The sequence below is a fragment of the Melanerpes formicivorus genome, unplaced genomic scaffold, assembly GCF_026170545.1.
Source record: "Melanerpes formicivorus ecotype bairdi unplaced genomic scaffold, bMelFor1.0.p_v2 SCAF_5, whole genome shotgun sequence".
Lineage (NCBI taxonomy): Eukaryota > Metazoa > Chordata > Aves > Piciformes > Picidae > Melanerpes > Melanerpes formicivorus.
The window spans coordinates 21,922,555-21,947,742 of NW_027142357.1; the positions used below are offsets into that span (position 1 = coordinate 21,922,555).

General features: G+C 36.8%; 1 protein-coding gene and 1 long non-coding RNA gene across 7 annotated transcripts in view; one reads left to right on the forward strand and one right to left on the reverse strand.

The window, feature by feature from the left end:
* Positions 1 to 23,911, reverse strand: part of LOC137441338 (uncharacterized) — a 91,319-nt gene extending 67,408 nt beyond the window's left edge. The window contains exon 1 of the long non-coding RNA XR_010987389.1: positions 23,610 to 23,911. This is a non-coding gene — a long non-coding RNA (uncharacterized lncRNA). The remainder of the gene's footprint in view (positions 1 to 23,609) is intronic.
* A 94-nt stretch (positions 23,912 to 24,005) lies between these two features.
* LOC137441333 (sodium channel protein type 1 subunit alpha) overlaps positions 24,006 to 25,188 on the forward strand; it is an 87,916-nt gene continuing 86,733 nt past the window's right edge. For all 6 annotated transcript variants that reach the window (XM_068138698.1, XM_068138701.1, XM_068138704.1 and 3 more), the window contains exon 1: positions 24,006 to 24,133. The gene's annotated coding sequence lies outside the window, so the exon portion shown is untranslated. The remainder of the gene's footprint in view (positions 24,134 to 25,188) is intronic.

Genomic DNA, 25,188 nt, shown 5'->3' on the forward strand with positions numbered 1-25,188 from the left:
TAAAGATGAGGGCAGCAGCTGTGCATAGGTGATGCCAGGTTCAAAAGACTTGTAAAGGAAATCTTAAAGTATTTTGACAACCAAAAGCAGTTTTCAGGTCCTGTGTAAAAATGTAATCCAAAGTCTGTCATTCTCCATATGAATTTTCTCATAGACTTATGCTCTAAGTTTCTATTTGAAATGCACTCCCCTTTGGCTGAACAAGGAATTTAAACAAGGTATAGCACATTTTGTTCAAGTGCTCAATAAGCACGTTTTTGGATACAGTGGTAGCTGGCATACTATAGAGTGCTACATCTCAAATTCTATTTCAGATGCCCATATTCTTTCTTAGCTTCCAAGTTTTGATTTTAGGATAGCAAATCTAGTGAAAAGATATATTAGAATGGAATTGTAATTGAACCAAATAGTGGATTAAATTATTTAATGTAAGTTCTTTACCTGCCTCAGTTCTGATACTACTTCTCTCCACATGTGAAGAATTACTGATTTTTTGAGATACATATAACATCTGAGAAAAATTTTAACAGTCTCAAAATTCATATACCACCCATTTGATATGATGTGATCAATACATCTGTACATACATTGTACATACATTGTAGTGCCATGTCTAAGAGCCTACACCTGTTACTCTATACATAGGTTCTTTTCCCTTCTGACTTTCAGGCAGCTCTAGTAAAGTATAATGTGGTCTCCAACTCTTTTCTTTCTTCTTTCTGCTCTGTTCCCAGTCTAGAAGAGACAAGAGCTGCCTTTCAAGCAGGAAGGCCAGAAGACAATTTCCTGCAACAGATGGTTCAAATAGTGGAGCTGAAGAATAATTGGATCAGTTGTAGCAGTTACTTCATATGTGACAGCACCAATAAATGCTGGTAGGTCACCTCATTAGCAAATAGACTACAGCAGCAATTATAATAAATGTTACAGTGAAGAAAGAAGACACTGATATTTAGGGGGAGGAAAATAGCAACAATTTGAAATATTTTAGGTTTTATAGATAATTGTATTCCACAAAACAAACCAACCAAACAAAAAAATCCCAAACAAATCCCCAAACCTATAGCTTTATGTATGTATTCTTTAAAAATCAGATGCTTAGTACTCAGCACTCCCTCATGGAGATAGAAGACACTCTAGAGTAATTTGTTTTTTTCTTTTTTTAACTTTGAAACAAAACACAACCTTAAAATAGCCTGGTCTGGAAAACCTTCCTTGGGATCACCAGCTGCTGGCCTTCACAGTGATGTGAAGCCTTGAGGCACCTTTGATATCAAAAAGCTATCAAATGTAGCATCAAACTTATCTAAGGCTTAGCTGATTCCCTGGATGAGAGATTGACTAGTCTATTGCTTTCTGATTTTTCCCAGCACGTTCATTATGGATGCATGGGATAAGTCATGATATTTTCCAAGCAGGTAGAAAAGTACATATTTGAACATAGCATCTTAGTCCTTCAATATGTCTGTCTGTGATAGCATAGCAGTTATCAAATCATTCCTCCACCTTGCACATTGTGGTGAAAGCCTTGAAAGACAAACTGACAAACTCCGTTGTGGGTGAGCTGGGGTTTCTTAAACAGAGTTTTCTGCTCTTAACTGTTTACCAGAGTGTGAAATGAGGAAAATGAGGGAAGAGATGGGAACTAAAGAGAACTACCAACTTATTTCAAAAGGTCACAAGGCAGTGGGCAGAGCAGGGATAAACACAAAGGAAAATTAAGCTGGGTTGGAACTTCTGTCCCAGACTGTTGAAGACTGAATTGTCTGAGCTGGTTTATGACTAGCATTATAGGCAATCCACTGTTTAATTTACCTTTAAGAAAAATGCTGTAAGAAAATCCTTAGTCCACTGAAAATGTGAACATTTTTTCAACTTCTGGCTGCATCTGCTCTGTTTATATATTAAGGGATTATTACAAATTTGTCTAAAATAATCTAAGTCAATTACTGTCAATATGTCATGATTAATTAACACTGTCACAGAGCAGTATTTTGCAATATTTTTGAATCACTAACCTATCCTAATCTTAGTTATTTTTAGCTAGGAGAGGAGTTGGGTCACCTCATTGGTTTCATTAGTGCTGTCCCCTAATACCTTTAGAAATTCCAGAATTGTTCTGGATGTTCAAAGCGGATTAAAAACATGGGGACATATATATTCCAATGTAAGTGAAGTCTATTACAAGTGACTGAGAAATGTGCTAGGATACACTGTCAATTTAGCAGTTCCTTCACAGCACAGTTATGAAAAGCATTCCAGAAAAGCCTTGTCAAAAGTGTTGTATAAAAGAACTTTTTATAGTGCTGTTATGTACTTTTAATGTTCAGGGTTTATATAAGACTTATTAACACAGCTGTTAGACAGTAAATGGAACACAGAGAAATTAAGGTCAAATCTTAACAACTAAATTGAGTGATTTAGGAAGGAAGCATCATTCTTTGCATATTATCAGTGCAAAGTTATTCTCTTATTTTATAGAGTTCAAATTATTTTCCAGGATTCCAGATTTCTTCCTTGAAAACTAATGTATTAATATTGAATATCCCAATTCAGTGTGAATATAGTATTGGTAATACTGACAGCTGTAATGTTTATAAAGCTGGTCATCATATAATCGTAATTTCATTTAACTGGGTATATTTTATACATGTGTGCCTTTCTCATTCCCTCCTTCAAATTCTTGAAAACTCTTTGGTGAGCAAGATCTAGTGCTGATGAGTCACTGAGAATTTTGTTTCAGTAGCACTTCTGACAGCTGACTTCTCTGAAAGCATCTCATCCTTACTAACTGTCAAATAGAAGGTCTAAATTGGGCTATAGTTTCACAAACATAGTTAACTGCCATAAGCTGGCAATGCAAGTGAAAGAAAAAGTCCTGCTTTTCTCTTTCCCCTAGGTTAGCACAACCATATGTGTTGTCCTACAGCAGACTAGATCAGGAAACTAAAAACTCAGAAGAAAAATAATTTTATTTTTATACCTAGGCAATTTTACTATTCAATTCTCTGTATGGTTGTACAAATGCTTGGAAGGGACATGGGCAGCAGCAAGCAATCCCTTTATACTAATGTGATATTTGTGAAATTTCTGCTTTAGACATCTCTTGGTGGTCCCTCGAACTAAATCCTTGATTTTTTCCTTCCTTTCTAGAAGAGAAATAAAATTACCAAATAAAAAATAAAGCACCTATATTATGAGAAATAAAAATCAAGATCCAGCCTCCCAAGTATCCTATGTTGAAATGGCAGTGTAGGTCAACCACAAACTTGTATATTTTCACTTTACAATGTGCTATGCCCTTGGCATAGTCTCTTCTTAATAACAAGAAAGCTGTTAACTAAATTGGTAGCTTTTCACTTTTGGAATATGAATGAAAATTCTATTTTTATTTCCATTGAACATTGTGTGTTAAACTCATTTTGCCAAAATAGCAATTATTCATATCACCAAAGATAATATCGATTAAAATGCTCAAAATGCTTTTTGGGTTTAAAATAGTATATGCTGAGTTTATTTTTAACTCATTTATTTAAAATAATACCCAGCTGCTAGTTAAAGCTCAGAGGGTGCTGCCTCTTAAAGCAGTGAGGGGCTGCTCATCAGCAGGATTTTGCCGAGATGTGAAGCAGCAGCTCCCACTGAGTCTGCAGCTTAGTAGCAGCCAGAAGTTATGTATCACTAACTTGGCTCACTGTCCTCTCATGATCCTGTGATTCTCAAGAGCATGACTATACAAAATCCAGCCCTGTGTTCTCTCTGCCTCTATGCAAATATTTGTTGATTAAACAAAAACAATGCTTGTAGATTAAATAACAGTCAAAATGGTATGTTATGTTTTCTGAATTATCTCTTCCATAATTTTAAGTTATAAACTGATAGTCCTTTATAAAAAACAAAAAGACAGTAACTAAAGCTGGGAAATAAAATAAAAAGCAAGCAGCAAAACCCAGGCAAACAAAGACCCAAGAAGATATTTAAGGAAACTCAACACCATTGCTTTATGACTAATGAACAAATTGTCTATGGACACCTTATATTTAAAATTTGACTTCACTATTTAACTTCCTGTTCTGTTAAGAAGATTTTTAAAACACACCGTTGTCTGGTACCATATTGCTGTCAGCACTATAGATATGTCCCCTCACAGCCATGTTCTTCTTTAAGTTTAATCACATAAAATAAACTCAGGAGTAGCTTTTGCTTACATAGCTTTATTTTCCATGCCTTCTACAGGTATTTTTAAAGCCTCAAATAGGTGATGGAAAATGTATTGATTTGTTCTTTCAGTCATTTTACTTTTAGTACAGGAATTACTTTCCTCAAGGTTTTGTCTTTTCAGAAAACTGTTTTCTTATTCTTTCAGCATTTTAGTCACACCAATCCTTATATTTGTCACCTCCAAAGTAGGCTACTGCTTGTGTAGATACTAGTTTATCACCCAGTCTCTTCATCTACCAGCAGGAGAAATAGAAGTTGTGTAGTAAACCAACTTGACTTGATTCTGAGAGATGATTTTTAATCCTGGATCCTTTATAGCCCTCCTCGGGAATTATCTCTCCTTATGCAATCTTGCCAGAAATAATTAGACAGAAGTATGACAACAATGCAGTTCATAAATAAGATATAGTGCGACCCCTTAAGATTGTCCTTATTCTGCTTTTTTTTTTTTGTTTCCAAACCCACTGTTTTTTTGACAATGAATGACTAGAGGGGCACAGAGACAAAGAATGCTAACATAGGCTACTTCAGTTTTAGAAGAGGAGGATGTTGCTCCAGTTCCAAGCAGAAGAGTTTCACCATTACTCAATTGTAGCATATACAATTCTATTTTTGTCTTAAATTAAAAGGTACCTTGACAGTGAGATGGCAGCAGGATGGGTGAGTTAAGGCAGAGGCAGTGACCTGGTGAGACAGGAGTAGAATTTTTGAGTCTCAGCTATGAAATGTATTGTAACAACTACCATAGATAATTGGTGTGCTAAGTTTGGTATGTGGTAGTTGTATAAAATCCTGAGTCAAGGAGAAGATGTCATCCATTCAGGGAATTTGCATTCACTTTCAAGGTGTCTTTCATCTTTTGGTTGCACTTATCTGTATTATTTATTCCATGAAGATCTGTGAATTTTTAGACTCATGTAAAAATAAATGTGTTTGGTTGGGTTCCTTTCTGAATTTTGAGCATGCATAAGAAATGATTAGTGAAGAATGCATGAAATCTGGGGATTAATATGATTTCCTCTTCAGGATTTGCATAACTTGGAAGTGTGTCATGCATAACTTATCTTTACCATAGTCATGTTTGCCAGGGATCAGAAGAAATCTCTTTTTAAGAAGTTTTTATTCAATTAAAGATAAGTCTTTGAATTCCAGAGGCCTTTTTATGAAGCAAAATACTTCCATGATATTTTTTTTAAATGAAATTGGCTGTGTACATCTTTACACTTTTATTACCATACAGTCAGTACTTTTAAATATTTTTCAATTATTGTTACACTAGTTGTTCTTACGGTATTTAGAATCAAAATTAGGTATTTATGAATTCTTAATCACTTCTTAATGTGTAATATAACAGAGAATGATATTAATCCATAATGTCCCATGAGGTGCTTTTCTTTTTAGCAGCTTGCCACCCCATTTTATTGGCGTTTTATCACTTTTGTCTACCTCAGCCTACCAGCCTGAGTCATGCCATCAGGAAGCTGATTGTACCTAAACTGAATTCAAGTATATATCCTCAGATGGTGATTTTTTAAGTCAACCTGACAGTGTTATCTCACATTTGTGAGCAACTATGAGAAATGTTTTTCCTCAAAATCCTTATCAACCATTAAATTCAAGAAATTCACCTTTAAGCAGGAATAAAACTTTTGACAACAATCTTGTATAAATTCAGTTCTTTGAATAACCATTTTTTCTTATAGGAATATTTAAGAACCTGCATCTGAAAATAATTGTTTAACATAATTAATATGTATGTTTAATAATTGCATATATCTCTTAAATAAGATAAAAATACAATTTCTTACCTTTTAAAAGTTTTAATCCAAGCAGTACTCCCCTAAGAATTAATAGAGCCATCCTGCCTCATCTATAGGCTCTGTGCCAAGATTCCTGAGTATGGCCAATAAAAATAAGCCTAAATGCTTTAAAATTAGGTCTTACCTGTCCTTCTAGAAATAATAATAAAAAATAACTCATTTGGATATCAGTCCCAGTAAATGTATAAAGATTCTTGGAGTGAAAATGGAGAAAGACTGGATTAATTCTGCAACTACCTGAAGGGTGGCTGTAGCCAGGAGGGGGTTGGTCTCTTCTTCCAGGCAACCAGCACCAGAACAAGACAACACAGTCTCAAGCTGTGCCAGGGGAGGTTAAGGCTTGAGGTGAGGAGAAAGTTCTTCACAGGAAGAGTGCTTGGCCATTGGAATGTGCTGCCCTGGGAGGTGGTGGAGTCATCGTCCCTGGAGTGTTCAAAAAAGGATTGGACATGGCACTTGAAGCCATGGTTTAGTTAGTCATGAGATGTTGGGTGATAGATTGGACTTGATGATCTCTGAGGTCTTTTCAACCTTATTGATTCTATGATTCTACGAAAGTTTTTGTGTTATTATAACAATTAGTATATAACCTGCAATTTCTATTTATTTCATTTGTAGGACCAGAGACTGATAGTAACTCTTTAGCCTTTGTGATTTTTGTTCCACATATGGAAGGTGAACTGATTGAATAATGAACTTTAATATTAAAAAGCTCAACAACCTGCTAATATTTTTCAAAGTAAAAGGGAGCACAACAAAAACTGCGTAGTGTCTGTGAATTTAATATTTCAAGGTGAATGGTAGACATGTGCCTTTGGCTTGCATTTTGATGATTTAAAAATTTTTTTTTCAGGGCAAAAAGAGCAGACTGATTATAAGTACCACCAAATGAGATGCTAGTGCATGGTAACTTGAGCCAAGAACAGTGGTTAAAAGAACCTGCAGGCTGATGGGTGGTGTAGTGGGTGAAGTCATTCACTGCTGTGGTTCCTGCATGACTATTAAACAAAGCCTGAAGTTACAGGCATGTAAAAAAAGGCAGACAAACATTACTTTGAGCATGGTGGGAGGGTAGCAAGCAGTGCTGTATCTTTTCCTAAAAGCCAGTGTCTAGACATGCCAAGTGACTTCAACATTTGGTGACATAGTTAGACCTAAATTCATTACTGCCGTTCTGTGCCTGAATGCATTACGCTCAAAGTATGCAGACGTGGGAGTAGGTCTGCAGGAATTTGTTTCAGGCAGATTGATGTTATTCTTCCCTGCCTCAACACCAGCCCTGTCCTAGGCTCAATGCAAAAACTGATGGATACTTCTATAGATTGTTACCCTACGCCTCCCATCTTTTCCATGATTTGGTTAATGAGAAAGACAGTGTTTAGATTTTGGTGGTTGTAACAGAGGGAAACTTGGTTTCCTGCTGTTTTACTAATTATGAAACAATGCAAAGGCAAACCGCTTGTGCTGTGTAATGACATAGACACAGGGAAATAATTTCTGATTAAGTATTTTTTTTCTTTTTTTTTTTTTTTTTACCTTTCCTTTCCTTTTTTTTTTTTTTTTTTTTTTTTTTTTGTTGCCATTCAAAGAATTACTGGTAAGTACAGCACTTGAATTAAGTATTCTTCTACTTTGTTCAGGTTTTCTTTAAAAAAATTTTCATGTGGCTATTTTAACAGAGAAAGAGGATGGTAGGCATTACCTAAGAATTTTACCCACCGCCATTTATACCATGCCTGTGTTCCTCAGCAGAATGTGCTGGAACATGTCCAGAGAAGGGCAACAAAGTTGGTGAGGGGCTTGGAACACAAGCCCTCTGAAGAGAGGCTGAGGGAGCTGGGGTTGATTAGCCTGGAGAAGAGGAGGCTCAGGGGAGACCTTATTGCTCTCTACAACTACCTGAAGGGAGGTTGTGGACAGGCAGAGGTTGGTCTCTTCTCCCAGGCAACCAGCACCAGAACAAGAGGACACAGTCTCAAGCTGTGCCAGGGGAGGTTTAGGCTGGAGGTTAGGAAGAAGTTCTACACAGAGAGAGTGATTGCCCATTGGAATGGGCTGCCCAGGGAGGTGGTGGAGTCACCGTCACTGGAGGTGTTCAGGAGGAGACTTGATAGGGTGCTTGGTTGCATGAGTTAGTTGATTAGGTGAGTTGGATAATAGGTTGGATGCGATGATCTTGAAGATCTCTTCCAACCTGGTTTATTCTATTCGATCTTATAACAGTTCTGTTCTGTTCTATTCTCTTCAGCATTTAAAAAAAAAATGACAAGACATGCTAAATGAAATAAAAATTACAGGGCTAACACATAAACAAGTTACTTTTCACTCACTTATTATGGCACATAAAGAGACATCTGGCAAGTAACGGTTCCCCTGATCACACTTGCAATATTTTTTTGTGTACCTAACAAAACTTTTATTTACTGGAGAAGTGTTATTCTGGTGATTGATAATAAGATCCAGTTCCCACTTCTAGCATTTGATGGTCCTTCAGCAACCTCTGTGAAATGTATTGGTCATTTGTGGGGCAGTGCAAACAAGCCTGCATTGCTGCTTTGGCTATTCTCTATATAAATAGACAGAATAATTCTCCAGAGACATCCATCTGGCACCTTTCACAAGGTTTGCATTTACTTACTATTAATTATTAATTGTTAAGTGCTTGCAGAACACTTGATATTGTGAAAAGTAGAAAGATACAGTCCTAGCCTGGAGGAGCTAACTTTAGAAGATAAGCAGAGCCAGCTCAGTCTTCTATACAACAGATACAGTTTTCTTTGTGTTTTGCTCAAATTCTTGGAAACTCCAATAACATGGGCTTCAAGGCAGGTTATGTAACATTTCTTTACTGACTTTCATGTTACTCAATTGAGAGTGAAAGAACTGTCAGACCCTACTTGGCTATATGCAGAGTGACAGATTCCACTGTTCTGAACAATTGGTCCCAATTGCTCTTCTTATTTGAGGTTTCAAATCATTTCTGAAAGCTATCAAATTTCATGTTAATCTCTTCAGGAGAAGAATCTCTGGATGGGAAGACAAATCAGAATTGGTGCATACGGATAACAGGAGCCTCTGACTACTCTGTTCCTCTCTCCATAAGGCAGGAAGTTTTATTATATTGCTGGGGAGTAGGAAATGGGGAATGAATAGGGTAAAGGTTGCATTCTCTTGAAGAAAGAAAACATATACAACACCCTGCATATTGTAAGTAGAATATATATGATTTATCTGTATATGTTTTCCTCTCATGTAACAATTAATACATGATACATTTGGGTTTTTTTATGTCTATAGTTATACTTGCTCCAACCCAAGGTGAGGGGAGGCAAGGAGGTTTAACCTTGCATCTTTTGAGAGGAACCTGCGTCCATTCCCTTCTGCTTTTTGGATAACCAGACTCTGCTGGGGGGGAGCCTGCAGAGCCTGGTTACTCAGGTTCGTCACCCTTCTACAATCCCTTACATCTCTAAATCTAGCAACCTCGTCCTTCAGTCTGGCCACCAGGTTAAGCAGATAGTCGATTAGCTCACACCTAATGCAGGAGTTGTCCCCACTACCCTGCATCTCAAATGCCAGGCTCCAGCACTGTCTGCAGCCAGAGCCATTGCCATATCAAATAAGATCTTGAAAAATTAGTATTTAAGTAATAGGTGTGATAGAGCAATCCTCTATTTTCTCAAAAGAATGTGTGTGGCAGAGCACAGATGATAGCCCATAATGACTCCTGATCTAGTTGAGGATGTCCCTGCTTACTGGAGGGGGGTTTGGACTAGATGACCTTCAAAGGGCCCTTCCAACCCAGACCATTGTATGATTCTATATTGTCTCAAACAAAGCGTGACCTACTTGGTCTTGAACGGACATAGTGATGGCCTTAATAGCTCTGGAGGAAAGGTGCTAGCTTAACAATGAAAAGAGATCGTTCCTGTGGTGGCAGGAGTAGTGCCATGTGGCAGACATTGCACCGCAGGGGCCTGGTGCACACGTCTCTTGGTGATTTGGAAAGACCAGGGTCTGTGTGTTGCATCTACCACAGAAGGCCCTGCTGGGATGAACACCTGCCACTGAAGGACTTGGACCATGGCTGTGAAAATGTCATTGGATCCAAGGAGTGGTGCTTGCTTGCTTTCTTTCTCTCTCTCCTCTATTCTTCTCCTTTTTCTTCCTATTTTACCTCAGAATTGTCCTTATACTGGGTAACCATGTCTACCTCTTTCTTTCCAGAGAAGGTCCACCTCTTCCCTAGTCTTTCTTTTATCATTGATATACCCATAGAATCTTTTCTTCTTGTCCTTGATGTCCCTGTCCAGATTTAATTCTATTTGGGCTTCAGCTTTCCTGATCTGGCCTCTGTATTCCTCCTGGGTTACCTGTCCTTGCTTCCACTCCTGTTAAGCCTTCTTTTTATGTTGAAGAGTGTCCAGGAACAACAGGCAACAAGAGGCTAAGACATTCTGAAATTTCTCAGCTTTGATTTTCAGATTACTGGAACATATAGTGCTTCATTCTTCTTGAAAATAGAAATACAGACATGAGGAACATTTGAAAGATGAAGAGGTTATTATGGTAACTAATACAGCATGCATATATGATTTCCTCTAGAGACTGTACTGTACAGAAGTACACTCATATGCCTTTATTACAGCTGCACAAAATTTCTGTGTTTCTGATCCGCTCTGATTTCTCATGATAAAAGAGTTCCCATTCCCAGTGTTATCTCTTATGCTCTGTTATCTGGATACAGCTTAGACAGGTTTCTCCAACTCATTTGGGTACAGGCAAGGAGAAATCAAGAGGTAAGATCATTGAAATGCTTCCTCAGTTCCTGTGTTTGAATGCTACAAAATGTGCAAGGAGATCAGGCTTTGTAATCCTGGACTCTAACACATAATCATAGAGCAAAATCTTCAAAATACAGATGAACACTGAGCCACATCTCTACAGAAAAAGTCATGGATAGTTTTATGCAGTGATAGATTTAACAATAAATTCAGGAATTTAAATACTAACCTAATAAAATAAATAAATATAATAAAATAAAATAAAAATACTAACCTAATAAAATAAAAATACTAACCTAAGGTTCACATGTGAAAACTTTCTGTTACATTACATATTGCATATTATTCAGCTTTTTATTCTGTTTATGTTTTGGGTTTTGTTTTTAAATACTTTTTTGGGCAACGCAATTTTTTCTCACTGGTGTTTCAACAGGCCAAATAATGTTTTAGACTAAAGGTTTTATTATTTCTCTAAAGATAGTTATTTTATTTTCTTTCACAAATGTCATAATTTCTTTTTTGTACTTTGCTTGCAGGGTTTCAGTTGAAAATTATCTAAACTATCTTTGGTAATTATTTTCCTAGTTATTATTACAAGCTTAAGATCCTTTGGGAGATTGTCACATTATACGTCCATAATTATTTCAACTCCCTCCTGTTTCTGTTCAATAAAAAATTAAGATCGATAGCTCTTGGCTCAAAATAGCTACACAAAGCTCCTTGTCTCTGCAGGCAAGAAATCCCAACTTATACAAACAATGAATTATTAGCACCACAAAAAAGTGCATTAAGTTGTCTAATATTCACCATTCATCCAGAGACTGTGTGAATCTTCTTTTTCTAATAGTTGTATCTTTATATCAGATAGATTGCAAAGATATTTGGGAATAGGAGGAAACTGGTCTTGGGAGCACGCTGAAGGAACCTTGGAAATGTTCCATAAGTTTAATGTAGTCTGGTGGCTATTCTTAGCTGCAGCTGGTGGTTGTAAGACTTCAGGCTCCTATTGAATATACAGTATGCAAAGCAAGGCAGATAGGCATTTGAATCAAGGTAACTTTAATGCTGCATTCTAAATCATTAGAGGAGCTGTGCTTTGTATTGTGATACTGTCCAGGAAAGACAACCATCTTTTATACTGCTCCAAGTGGGTTCGCAACTTCTTCTGGGTCATGTTTTTGTGGCACACCTGGCAGTATGTTAGACTTGAGGAAGAAACAAAACAAAAAATACACACCAAAATGTCTTGCTGCTCTTCTGCAGCAGCTGGGATGCACTAAAAGCCAGTTCAATTATAATTTAGTTGTTTTGACAAACCACCGTGTGCTATTTCTGGTGACGATAACCAAATATTTAGTTTTCAATCACATGTAATATGTCCAGAACACCACCTTTACATATTTTTCCTGAAGTTACACAGATCAGTAAAGAACTCTTCTGTTCAAAAATTGTTTTGTAATGCTAACATTAAAAAAAGAAATATTGAAACATTAACAAAACAGCAGCACAAATACAGCTGAGGAGACTAGAAAATCATTTTACTCCAAATTGTCTAGAATATTGTCTTAGTTATGTTGTGACTTGGATAGGTTTGCTGTTCCTTATTTCTCATTTCAAATTGCAGCTAAAGGATTGCTAAAAATACAGAAAATATTTTGTGAGAATTACAGTATGGTCTAAATATAAACATGTGAATACACCCTCAGTATTCACAGCACTAGCAGTTACTCCTAGTGACTGTAAAGGGTAGATTGCTTTTTACTGGAAAAAGAGAAGCAGCACATTTTTAGCATAAATGAGAAGAAAAGGAAGGAATTAAAATACTATTTTAACTTCAGTATTTTTAATGCTGTCTTTTAGCATATCAGGCATGGATTTCATTTTATTACAGTAAATCAAAAGTTGAAATAAATAAGATTAATCAATGAAGGCTTGATGAACAATAGTTATTATTGTTAGCACAACTAACAGGAAGCCTCACCAAATGTGACATTGAGATCACTCGAGGAGTACCAATCTTACTCCAAATTTATAATCACTAGAAATGACATTTCTATTGATGAGTTACGTGGATGTCAATTCCATGTCAAGTAGTGAAGATTTTAGGACTTCAGCAACAAAAAAATTAGAGGCTGAAGTGGTATTTGTGGTAATCAGAACAAAGATAAGTCTTGCCAAGTTATTCCTCTCTTTGAGAAGATCATAAATCTGTTTAAGAAAGCAAATGTAGAAGTACAGGTTTTTAAGGCACTAAATATCATATATTCATTAAACATCTAATTTGGAAATCATAGAGAATGTATTAGGTGGGCTACAACCTGGGTTGCTAGATTTAAAAATGTTATTAATGGGAAGATGTGACTTGGTGGTATTATTTCTAGGAAGCACAATCTATGAAGAAATTATTTATCTGGTCTAATTGGTCTTTTGTCAGTTATGCAAAAAAACACTGCAAGATAGTAACATTTGCAGGTGACAAGGATGCAGAACAAGGTTAACAAAGCTGCTATTTCAGGACAAGCTGAGTAGTCTGGTTTAAAAAACCAAGTTGAAGGCAATATATTTCAGTATAGTCAATGCAAGATACAACAACGGGCATTTAATTTTCAAATTAAGCAAGAATGAGAGTGGTCTGGGAAAGAAGGCTGGTGTGATCCTTTGATGACTGGAATGGTGAGCACAGAGTAGAATCAGGGATGTGAGCATGGTATGACTTGGAACATGGTGTGCTGATGAGGGTTCTTTAGGATATTGCAGCTTTTCTTACAGAAAGAGTTTTTAAGTTCTACTAATAGATGTGGGAGTACCACAAATGTATTTTGAGGGACAAACAATGAGATTTAAACCAGGCCTCAAGAACTCAGCTTATGAAATGTGCTGAAGAGAAAACTAAGAAACACACATGACTACTGGAGAAGATACTACACTGGGGCTCCCCAGCATGTCTGACAATGGAATGTTACTACCTAAAACCCAGTAGTTTACAGGACTTGAGTTCACCTTGTAATATGCAGTTTATTGTAAATAAGTGTTGGGGTAGCTAATACAAAGGGCAGTGGACATAGAACAGTTCTGGTCCTTTAATTCAGATTCAGAGCAAATAACATTTCAACCATTTACTTCCATCTGGGCCCCTAAGGCCCCAGAGGAAATCAGGATAAAGGTGGAGTCTCCCTTGGTTGAAGAGGATTGGGTTAGCGAGCAATTAAGTAACCTGGTCATCCACAGATCCATAGGTCCTGCTGAGATGCACCCACGGATGCTGAGGGAGCTGGCAGAAGTTGTTACTAGTCCACTTTGTATCATCTTTGGTAAGTCATGGGGAACAGGAGAGGTGCCTGAGGAGTGGAGGAAAGCAAGTGTCACTCCAGTCTTCTAAAAGGGCAAAAATGGGGAGCTGGGTAACTATAGACCAGTCAGCCTCACCTCCGTCCCTGGAAAAGTGATGGAACAGCTTGTATTGGGATTGTCTCAAGGAATATCAAGGATAAGACGGTCATCAGGAGCAGCCAACATGGTCAGGAGCAGACATATTTGCCCAACCCAACAGCCTTTAATGAGGACATAACCAGGTGGATAGATGGTGATAGAGCAGTGGATGTGGTTTATCTTGATTTCAGTAAAGCATTTGACACCATCTGCTACAGTATCCTCACAGCTAAACTTGAGGAAGTGTGGTCTGGATGATTAGATAGTGAGGTGGATATGAACTGGTTGAAGGAAAGAAGCCAGAGTGTTGTGGTCAGTGGGACAGAGTCTAGTGGGAGGCCTGTATCTAGTTGAGTCCCTCAGGGGTTGGTACTGGGACCAGTACTATTCAATATATTCATTGATGACCTGGATGAAGGAACAGAGTCAGCAAGTTTGCTGATGACACAAAACTGGGTGGAGTTGCTGACACACCTGAAGGCTGTTTCGATTCAGCAAGACTTAGTCTAGAGATTTGGGTGGGAGAAATTTAATGCAATGTAATAAGGACAAGTGTAGAGTCTTGCACCTGGGAGAGAACAATCCCATGTACCAGTATAGGTTGGGGACTGACCTGTTGGAGAGCAGGGCAGAGGAGAGTGACCCTAGGGGTCCTGGTGGATAGAAGGATGACCATGAGCCAGCCATGTTCCCTTGTGGCCAAGAAGTCCAGTGGTATCCCGGGGTGTATTAGAAGGGGAGTGTTTAGTAGGTCGAGAGAGGTTCTCTTCCCCCTATACTCTGCCCTGGTCAGGCCACATCTGAAATAGTGTGTCCAGTTCTGGGCCCCTCAGTTCAGGAAAGACATGGTACTACTTGAAAGAGTCCAGCACAGAGCCATAAAGATGATTAAGGGAGTGGAACTTCTCCCTTGTGAGGAAAGGCTAAGGGAGCTGAGTCCCTTCAGCTTGGAGAACAGGAGACTGAGCGGTGACTTCATTAATGTTTATAAATATGTGAAGGGAAAGTGATGTCCAATAATAGGACAAGGGGCAATGGGTGCAAGCTGGAGAATTTTCATTGTGAGGATGACAAAACACTGGAAAGGGCTGCCAGGAGAGATCATGGAGTCTCCTTTTCTGGTGACATTCAAAACCTGCTTGGACGTGTTCTTGTGTGACCTAATCTAGGTGATCCCCCCCTGGCAGGGGGTTGGACTATATGATCTTTCAAGGTCCCTTCCAACCCTAACGATCTGTGATTCTGTAATTTGTTAATTAGAAATTCCTCTTTTCCCTTCATCTTGAAAGAGTATTTTCCTATAATAATAATCAAATTATGTCCTTTAGAGGTCATGAAGCAACTTCTCCTTCATGCATAAATTAGTCAGCAATATTCTGTTTATTCTTTTATCTCTGAATTGCTTTGAGGCAGCATAAATTAGCCACTGGGGACTAGATAGATTTTGGAATATACCTGCAGTCTGAAGGACTAGTGGGGATGAGCCAGCTGTATCTTCCTCATGAGCTCAGCTTTAAAGTGGTTGTTGAGCTTCTGGCTATAGTTCTGATCAACAGAGAAAGGTTTTCAAGGACTTATCCCTTCCTCTCTTCCACAGTGCAGGACATCTTGATATATTTCACCTAGCAATCGCTTGCCCACAGGAGCCATTTGCAAGATTTCTTTCTCTTCATTGTGTGCCCTTTGTCACCCAATTATTTAATCTCCTCCTGATCTTCGTCAAAATAAATAAATTGTGGTTTCATTAGAGGAGTAACAGAGCTAAATCAAGTGCAATGAAAGTTCTATGAAACAATGTTGCTTACATTTTCCAGTTTGTTTTGGTTTTGGTTTGCTTAGAATTTAAAGTGGCTGAAATTGAGTAAAGTCATCAGGGATTAACATTGTTTTCTATTGCAATGGAAAATGCTTATGATTAGCTCTCAGCAATGGCAGCAGACTCAGAATAAAAAATAGTGGGGCAAAGGGTGAAGAAGGAAAATATCAATGCAACCCTACAACCAGTGTCAGAGTAACTCTCCTTAGGCTTAATTTTAAGGAAGAGGCAATTATATAATTAGTGTTCTCACAGAATCCTTATGTGAGAAATAGAAAAAAAGGAGGAGAAATAGAAAGCTCAGTGGAAACTCCCCTGTTTCTGGGAAGCCAGTGAGCCAAAATAGAAATTCTGGAAGTCTATTAACGTTTCTATCTGAGTATCACAGGCATCCTCACATGTCTTGAGAGAGAGCTGTGTCTCTTTCACAAATGATTCTTTTTTAGACCTGGAGCTTTCAGATTGTTCATAGCTAAAAGAACTTTACCTTTAGACACAAAGGGACCCAAATCTGCATTTTGCAAGGAAATTATTCAAAGTTGACATAAACCAAAATACAGATTTGGGAAAGAACATGGTCTCTGGCAGGACTATAACAGTCATCCCAATACTATAATTTAAGTGATTGAAGAGTGAAGAGTAGAGAATATCTTTCTCAAGGTCACATTGTCACAGCTTCCAATAAAAATGAAAAATTGTTGAAGTAGTAAATATGCTGAAGTAAATAATTTTGTTTTATTAAAGTGTTATGAGGAATAGAATTTGCTGAATTAATCTGAGATTACCTAAATCTTGAAGAATGGTCCACTAGGAGTGATTGAGGGAAAGGGAAAATTCTGCAATAGATTTTTGTGAGATCTCAGTGTTTTACACTGTGGAAGCCATCCAAGATTGATTAATATAATCAGCTAGTCTCTTTAAAAGACACAGCATGTATCTTTCAATCAGTTTACAGTTGACTTTTTGTTTTTCTTTTTCCTTTCTGTCTGCATAACAATAAGCCACAGTGGCTTATAAGGACATTCAGTTTCCTTTCTCACATAAGAGACTGAAAAAGAAACAGCTGTGTCAAAAAGATAAGCAAGATAAGCAGAAAGCTATCTTTTAAAAAATAACACAGAATTTTGTGTCTCTGTCCTGAAAGCTTAAAAATACCATTGCTGACTATACTATTGTGTTTTTTGTTTTTAGTTTAGAGTTTATTTACCTGGAAGATCAATGAATAGTGGCCAAATAAATACTTATTCTGACAGACAAAACAAAAGTTAAAAAAAAAATATATATATTCTAGGAGTCGCTGAATTTTCTATAGATGAGCTAATGTTCAAATCTTTTTTAAGCTTCTATGTAGTGCTTCTACACTCAACATTAGACAAGGGAATACTTAAAATGTACGTGAAATGTGTATGCAAACCTAAGTACTTAAAGAGTGTTGGCAAGGATACATTTTTGCTGTACAAATAAAAATACACAACCTGATCTTGAAGGTCTTTTCCAATCTGGTTACTTCTATTCTATTCTATTCTATTCTATTCTATTCTATTCTATTCTATTCTATTCTATTCTATTCTATTCTATTCTAATCAGTCATCCCAAGGACTGAACTGAAAAACTTCAGAATATGAGAGCTGCAGAATATAATTGACAGCACCCTGAATCCTCCTGCCCTGCAAGGGGCTATCATAAACCTACAAAGACTTGGAAAATCTGATATATTGGACCACTGTGTCTCTCAGCACTGAATGTAGGTTCCACGTCTAGGTCAAAGATATTGATCTGAAAGGCTTGTTTCATTCTTACTAATTTTTATCTTTAGGTTTGTGGAGGAGAACTAAGGCAAAAGTGTGCTCTGTCCTAAACACCTGTGCACATTTGACACTGGATATCATGAAGGCAATACACTCTTTTGCCTTTGTAGTATGCAAGTCTGAAGTTTGGATGTGGAATACATAGGCTGGAAAGATTTCATTACTGCTCAAAACATCATGTATGGAAAAGAGCTACAGATGCTAGAGACTTGAAAAGTTTCCAGAGGCACAGGCTTCTGTTTTAGATAGTTGTGAGCTCTTAAACTCTAAGCTACACCCAATTAACTAGGAACCTCTTGCAAAGAAAACCAAGAGACTGAAGAAGAGGTGTGTTATGTCCTGGTAGCATCCCAATAGCAGAAATAGAGGAGCAGAATTCAGGAGCTGGATTTTTTTTCTTTGATGGAAACCAAGAAGATCTTTAGAAAGCATTTAACAGGTCACCTGCACCTGGTACCCTCCAATTATTAAGCATATTTTAAAAAAATTCTGACAAAGCAAAATACAAGAAGAATCCATTTTCTATAAAGAACCAAATATGGATTCTTTTATTTATTTTTTTTCCTAGAAGTGTAGAGATTTCAAATAATTGAAAAGAGATTAAAATCTAATGAAGGCTAAATATAGTTTGTTTTACAGGTCCAGGTCCCTGGTTGTCTGAAGATAATGAAAAATAAACTACTCAGATTCAGAATTAAATTGAAATGATGAATTTATGTCTTTTAACTTAAAAATCAGCCTTGTATTCATGTGTTGTATTCATGTGTTTCTAGGGGGGCAGTCCAGGCTTGGGAACTTTTTCATTGCAGTACATCTGTCAAGATTTTGTGTTAGTCAGCTGTGTGTCTCTCATGAATCAGTATAAACAAATGCTGCATGCTGTGGGCTATTTAGGCAGGTTTGGGGGTGGGGAGGGGGGGCAGAAAAGGTGCCCTATTGCTTTTAGTGTTAATAGCATATTTATTATGTTGAACCATAAATCTGTTTTGCCTGACATCATTCTTAGACATCAATAACAAATATCTCGAAACTCAAGGTACTACTAATACAATTTCCACAAATACTTACTTGAATGATTGCAACTTGACCATCTTAGTCTCCAAACCTAAGTCTATATTATTTCTTACTTTTCAGTTCATAAGAGCTAGTTTAGGGAGATACTTAAAAAATAAATCTAAATTCAACATCTTGGAATTACTGAGAGAAGAAAATTCAACAAAACCAGTGCCTGTCAGTACTATTTTCAGTTGATAAAGATCATTCATTTACTCAAAATAAATAGGCATACTTATTGAATGCTTAATTAACTGCTTTTTAATTTTAACTTCTTTCTTTTCTCCTATTTTTGCCATTCTCTTTTAGCATTAATATACAAAACAGCAGATGGGTATTTTTATGAGATAAGTACAAAAACAGTGGCTTGGGAAATCAGTTTAAAGGTACTCTCAGAGGTATAATAGGCAGACCTACAAATCATACAAAACATCTGGGAGATAAATGAACAATGCTATCGTAGTTAGTTTTGTTGAAGATGAACCTATGTCAAAGAACCATCCATGAATATTAAGATTAGTGTGACCTTGATCTACTCAGTATTCATAATTTTATTGTAGTTTTGTTGTATTGGTTTTGCACTTCTTTGGGTTATAATTTTTCAGTTGTTTCTTAGGGTAATATATAATGTTAAATATCAAAAATTATTGGTTTCTGAGGAGTTTGCAGTGAATTTGAGAATTCAGTGCTCATCTATCATTGCTGGAATACTCCATCATTTGGAGAAAATTCAGTGACCTTGTAAATACATAGAATATTAAACATTGTAGAATACTAAGTCTTGTGAGTTTAGCCAATTGAATCTACTGGTGAATATTCAATACCATGCTGATGTCATGCCATCTTTAAAATGAAATTGCTGTCTGGAGCAAAGTATCATGGAGCTTGAAGTTTAGATTGTAACATGAGAGGCTTCCTGTCCCAGTTAATGCTCCTGGTTTCTGGTTTTGGAGTGTTGGTCATTTCTGCTGGGGTGGCTGTAGGCTTGGAGGGTGTGGGGATGTCATTTCATTTCTGGCTTCTGATGCTGCTTCTGCTTTAAGCTATGCTTTTCTACAAAATAGGCTAAGGTACGTAGTATCATTTCATTTAACTCCTAATCTCAACCCAGGGCTTTTCTTGTGTTACTTTCCATCCTGTCTGTGTCAGGGGGCTTGCTTATGAGAGTGTGCTCTTCATTGTGGCATGACTGAGGCAAATAATGAAAAATACATGTAAGATTAGGTCATGAGCTGTTAGGAAATACTCAAAGAATCAAATCAAAACCTTTTGCTATCTGTTTCAAAAACAAGTTATGAGATATGCCTTTATTGGTTTTTGCTAACAGAAATAACACATACAAAGAAATGGCCACAGTCTTCGGAGACTTGGATAAAGGATTCATGTGGAAACCCCCCACTGTTTATCAGAGTATGTGATATCAGGTACAAATATGGGGCTCCACTTTGTACCAAGTTCTATTTTTTTAATACTTCGAGCCACTGTTTACAGATTTCAGCATGAATCACTTATGAAAGTTGCTCAGGAACACAAGGGAGAAATTATTTTAAGAGAAGAAAACAAGGTCAGAGAAGGATGGAAAAAACCAAAAACCTGCACCTCAAGATATTATGGACATCTCTCCAGTCAGTGATACTGGAGCATTTTAATGTTTCATCAGATCCCAAATGGAATCTATCTTAGTATTAGAAAACCTCAGGTAATGACTTATTTATGTGCAAGGCATCTTAAGAGCAAGGTGTCTAAAAAAAAAATCATGCTGTTTACTCAAGGTTGTTGGCAGGAGTAATGTCTATGAAATATTTCTTCATTTCAATGTGGAATAAAAGGAACCTTGTGGACATAAATTCAGTCAGTAAGGATAATTGAGTGACAAGCATTGTTAACTACTACTGCCAAATTTTCTATAAAAGAGGAATTCAGGAACTTGTTTCATGGCCTTTTGGTCTTCTGTGAAAGCGTTATCTCGCTAGCATTATCTTCATAAACCAGGTATAGCAAGAGTCTAAGGTGTTTTGTATTCCTCACATTAAACTCTCAAACATCCATACTATCATCACTGTCCTTAGCTCATTGATCTTTTCCAATCAGTAGCTTTGTTTTACAGTCAACTGCAATAGAATACTTTTATTTTTTTTTTTTTTAAGTTGGGGGATTTTTTAAAACTACATTTACTTTCTTGGCATTGACAGATACCTTTCTAACTGAGAATTAATTTAGTAGGTGAGAGGGATGTAAATGTAACTTATTTTCTTCTAACATTAGTTTCTACTACTCCCATTATGAGGCAAATGGCTCTAGTAATGTTTTTTTTCAGTAAGGATCCTAAGTCAGCAGTTTCTGTATCAATTTGTGTTAAGACAATCTTGCCAGGAGATCAGACCAAGCTCATCTAGAGTATAAATGTTTATATGAACTGTCACAAACCAAAAAGCATTGTGGCTCAATGGAAGCACAAGTTAGCTAACTACTGAGAAAGGTAAACAGTTTTTGCACTCCAGACAAAAAATATGGTTTGCAGGCAATTACAATAACATAATGTTTACAGATGATTACTTTATATTTACTTACCATCATTACCAATGAGTATAATGAGATAGTAATTGTTCTGCACTTTGATATATAATTTATAGGCAATATCATAGTGGGGAAAAAAGGCTGGAAAATCTTTGAAAGAGTATCTAGTTCATCACTGCCCAAAGATGGAATCAGATGTTATCAAACTCCGGGAAGTTTGAACTGTAACATCAAACAAACTGCATGTTTTCTTTTCAATGCTGACAGTCAAGCTTGCTATTCTATTCATTTAGGTAGCACTATCTGCTCAACTTTTGTGTATTGGGTTGGTTTACCTATACTTTACCTATAAACTTTATCCATATTTCCACCTGATGCAGTCAACTTTTGATTATTCTGGGGAGATTATCCTGGTGATAGTGTCATTGCTGTTTAGACATCTGAGCTGCCTTTAGACAAATAGCTTTCCTGTTTCGAGTGCTATGATCATCAGAACCACCAAACATTTGCACTTTAACAAAACTATCATTGTATGTTCTCAAAGTCTAATGCAGGTCATGATATTTTCAGCTCTTGATTAACCAGGATCTAGTATGTGAATAGTTTTCTTGTAAGCAAATCAAACACTTGAAACTCCAGAAGTAGAGGCTTGTGCATGTAAAGTATATTAAGTTTTACTAGGGACTCCTCATTGATGGACAATACCAGTACGGGAAAGAATATGTGCACCAAGATAATTTTAAATTATTTGCTGCTGTAGTATAAATAAACTTTGTTGATTGGATCAAAAGTTACTGATTTGAAATTCAGCAAAAAGTAAAAAAAAAAAATCTCAAATGATATTTCCCTTGCTTTTTAAATTTTATTTATTTTCTGCATTATACTTCAGATCTCCAGCTAAATTTCAGATCTCCAGCTGAATATCCTGAATTAGGTGGTGATGTACTTTTTCAAAAAGGGACTAAGAAAACATATACTTCAAAAACTAGTGAAATCTGAGCACATTTTTTAGCCTGTTCAAATATGTTAGAAAAGTTGTGTATACCTCCTTATAAAAGAGTAATAGTAATTTTACTAGATTTTGTAAACAAACAAAAAGGATTATTTTTATGTCTTTCACCTTCGCCTTGATTCTCCCATTTGAGATCAGAGCTCAAATCATATTCACCCTGCTAAAAGCATAACTAAGTGTAGTAGTCCCTGTGCATGACTCCATAAAACCCAGTCAGTATTCTATACTGATATCAAAACTTTCAGTGAACGTAGTGACCTGTCTTCTGATGTTGCTGCAATGTTTTTGCTGAGTTCTTTTTCTGTGTGTATGTGTCTCTTGTATTTAATGCAACCCAGGATTTTAACCTGGCAAGTTTTCAGAGCTATATTGAAAATTATGTCCATTATTTCAGTCACTCACCCACTTGAATTTAAACAAGAAGGACCATCAAATATAGCAGTACTTTCATACAACAGAGCATTAAATATTATTAAATGATACTTTATTTCTCAGTTACTATATTTTTTATCAGGTAATATTCATCTCTGACATTGGGAATTTGTGTCCACTTTCAATTTTTCTTGATCATGCCTAATCAAGGCAATCAAATATATCCACAAAACTTAAGATGCCCCATCTTAATGAAAACTTTGCATTCTTTTGAAACATACCACTCAAAATATTAATTTGAGAATAATTGTCTGTAATCAAGGCTCTTTACTATTGAAGTAGGCAAATGAAAGAAAAAATGGAATACAAGTTATATGCAGTGATTTTAATTAATATAAAGCTGCTGTTTCTATCTACTGGCTGAGCTTGGATACTTGTTTCTCCTCATGTGCCCTCCACAAAGGAGCTGCTGATATGATCCAAACAATAATAAACTAAGAAATATCCAAAACTTCTCAAAAACAACAACAACAAAACAGACAAACAAAAAAAAAGGCTAAGAAACTACTGTAAATGTCTTCACAATCAGGAACGTATCTTACCCATAATTTTCTTGAAAATATCAAAATCTCTGTAAAACAAACACTTTAATGTCTGTAGCACAAAGTAAAACAGGTAACAAATCATTATTTTCCAAGAACCAACTTGCATGCAGTAAGATTTATTTAAGGTAATCTCTGTATTTTTTTCTTATACCATTGCTTTTCTTCTACTCACCACAATGAGTAATGTATAGACAAATGTATGCAGCCGCAGTCTGTGTCTCTTCTTCCTTACTTTGCAATGCTGTTGCTCTCCTATTAGCTGTAGCTATGCAGTCCTCTAAACAGAGTGTGACGGGAGCACTGTTACCTTGCTAGCAGGTGCAGCTGCAGCTTTAGCACTTGCTCTCTGCCTCACATTTGTAACACCCTCGCTCCTTCCGGTCATTTCTTCCAGGGGAGGAATGACACCAGCATTTCTGAGCTGTTCCTGTGTTTTCTCCCAGAACACTCAGGGAAAGAGGACTTCGTGATCTCCATGCTAACTACCAGCCTGCCTGCTGCCAGTTCTGCCTATTTCTGCCAGTGATGACATTCAGCTTGCTCCTCCACACAGGATACAGCACTGATTCCTCATTATGTAAGGCAGTCTAGGTCAAGTGTAGGAGAGACTCTGCTGGCCTGAGCAAGCTAGTGGATTGCTCCCTCAGCTTCATGGGGTCTGGAAGCTGGATCCTGATATTTGCTACATCTTCTTGGGTAAATGTTTTTGCATCATTTAAATGGTTACTGTGCTATTTTTCTATGCAGATAGCTGTCAGCCATGCTGTGAATTGCGGAGAGAATTTGCTAGGTGAAACCAGCTCTGTCAGCATGATTGAATTAACAGAGTAGTAGTTCTTCTAGGCTTCTCAGCTTTAAGACACATTAAGAATAAATGAATCATAAATTGGGTTTGTTAACTATATGGGATTTGTTGCTAATTTGACTGATTAAGCAGTGAATGAAATCCATTTGCTTGAAGGTGGTGTAGGAAAGCATTATTGAATATAGCTATTAGCTCTGAGAGGTTTACTGCAGTTCCTGGCTGTTGCATTGTTTTAGCCTTGCAAATTACAGATATGCTTACTTTATTAAACAAAACAAGGTGGGGGGGGAGGGGAGGAGGGGAGGGAAATATTTATTTTCTAGCACTCTTTGGTTAATTTTTGAAGCAGCAGTTAAATCCAGGATGCTGTTTATTGCCTTACTGCATAGATCTATGTGCTTAGAAAATACATACAGTGAATACTGCAGATAAGATTACATCTAGAGACTGTTCTGCAGAATGATAGAACAGTACATGTTAGCTAGATTTAAATGAGAGGGTATCTTTTTTCATGAACCATGCAAAATTCAATTAATCCTTTTTTCTTTTTCCTTCTGATACCCTGATGAGAACCAGTCTGTAACAAAACAGAATATGTTTGTCCTTAAACAAATGCTACATACATAGTATTGTCAGGTGCTGGAACACCTGATTATACTGGAATGCAGTAGAAGAGGCCCTGGAAAGTAACATCATAACACTGATACTGCAGTATCATGTAGGGAATTTCAACAAGGCTTGCATGCTTGCCAGGGACAATTACTAGATGATAAAGTTGACAATATTTTTAATGCATTTGAGACATTAATTAGAAAACCCATGTTTATGTACAATACCTTGGACAGCAACTTTCCCCTTTCCTTATGCTTTGAGGTTTACTTGATGGGAGTTTACAGTTTGTAATAATTAAACAACACAAATGTAAGATGCAGTGATGAATTTCCAG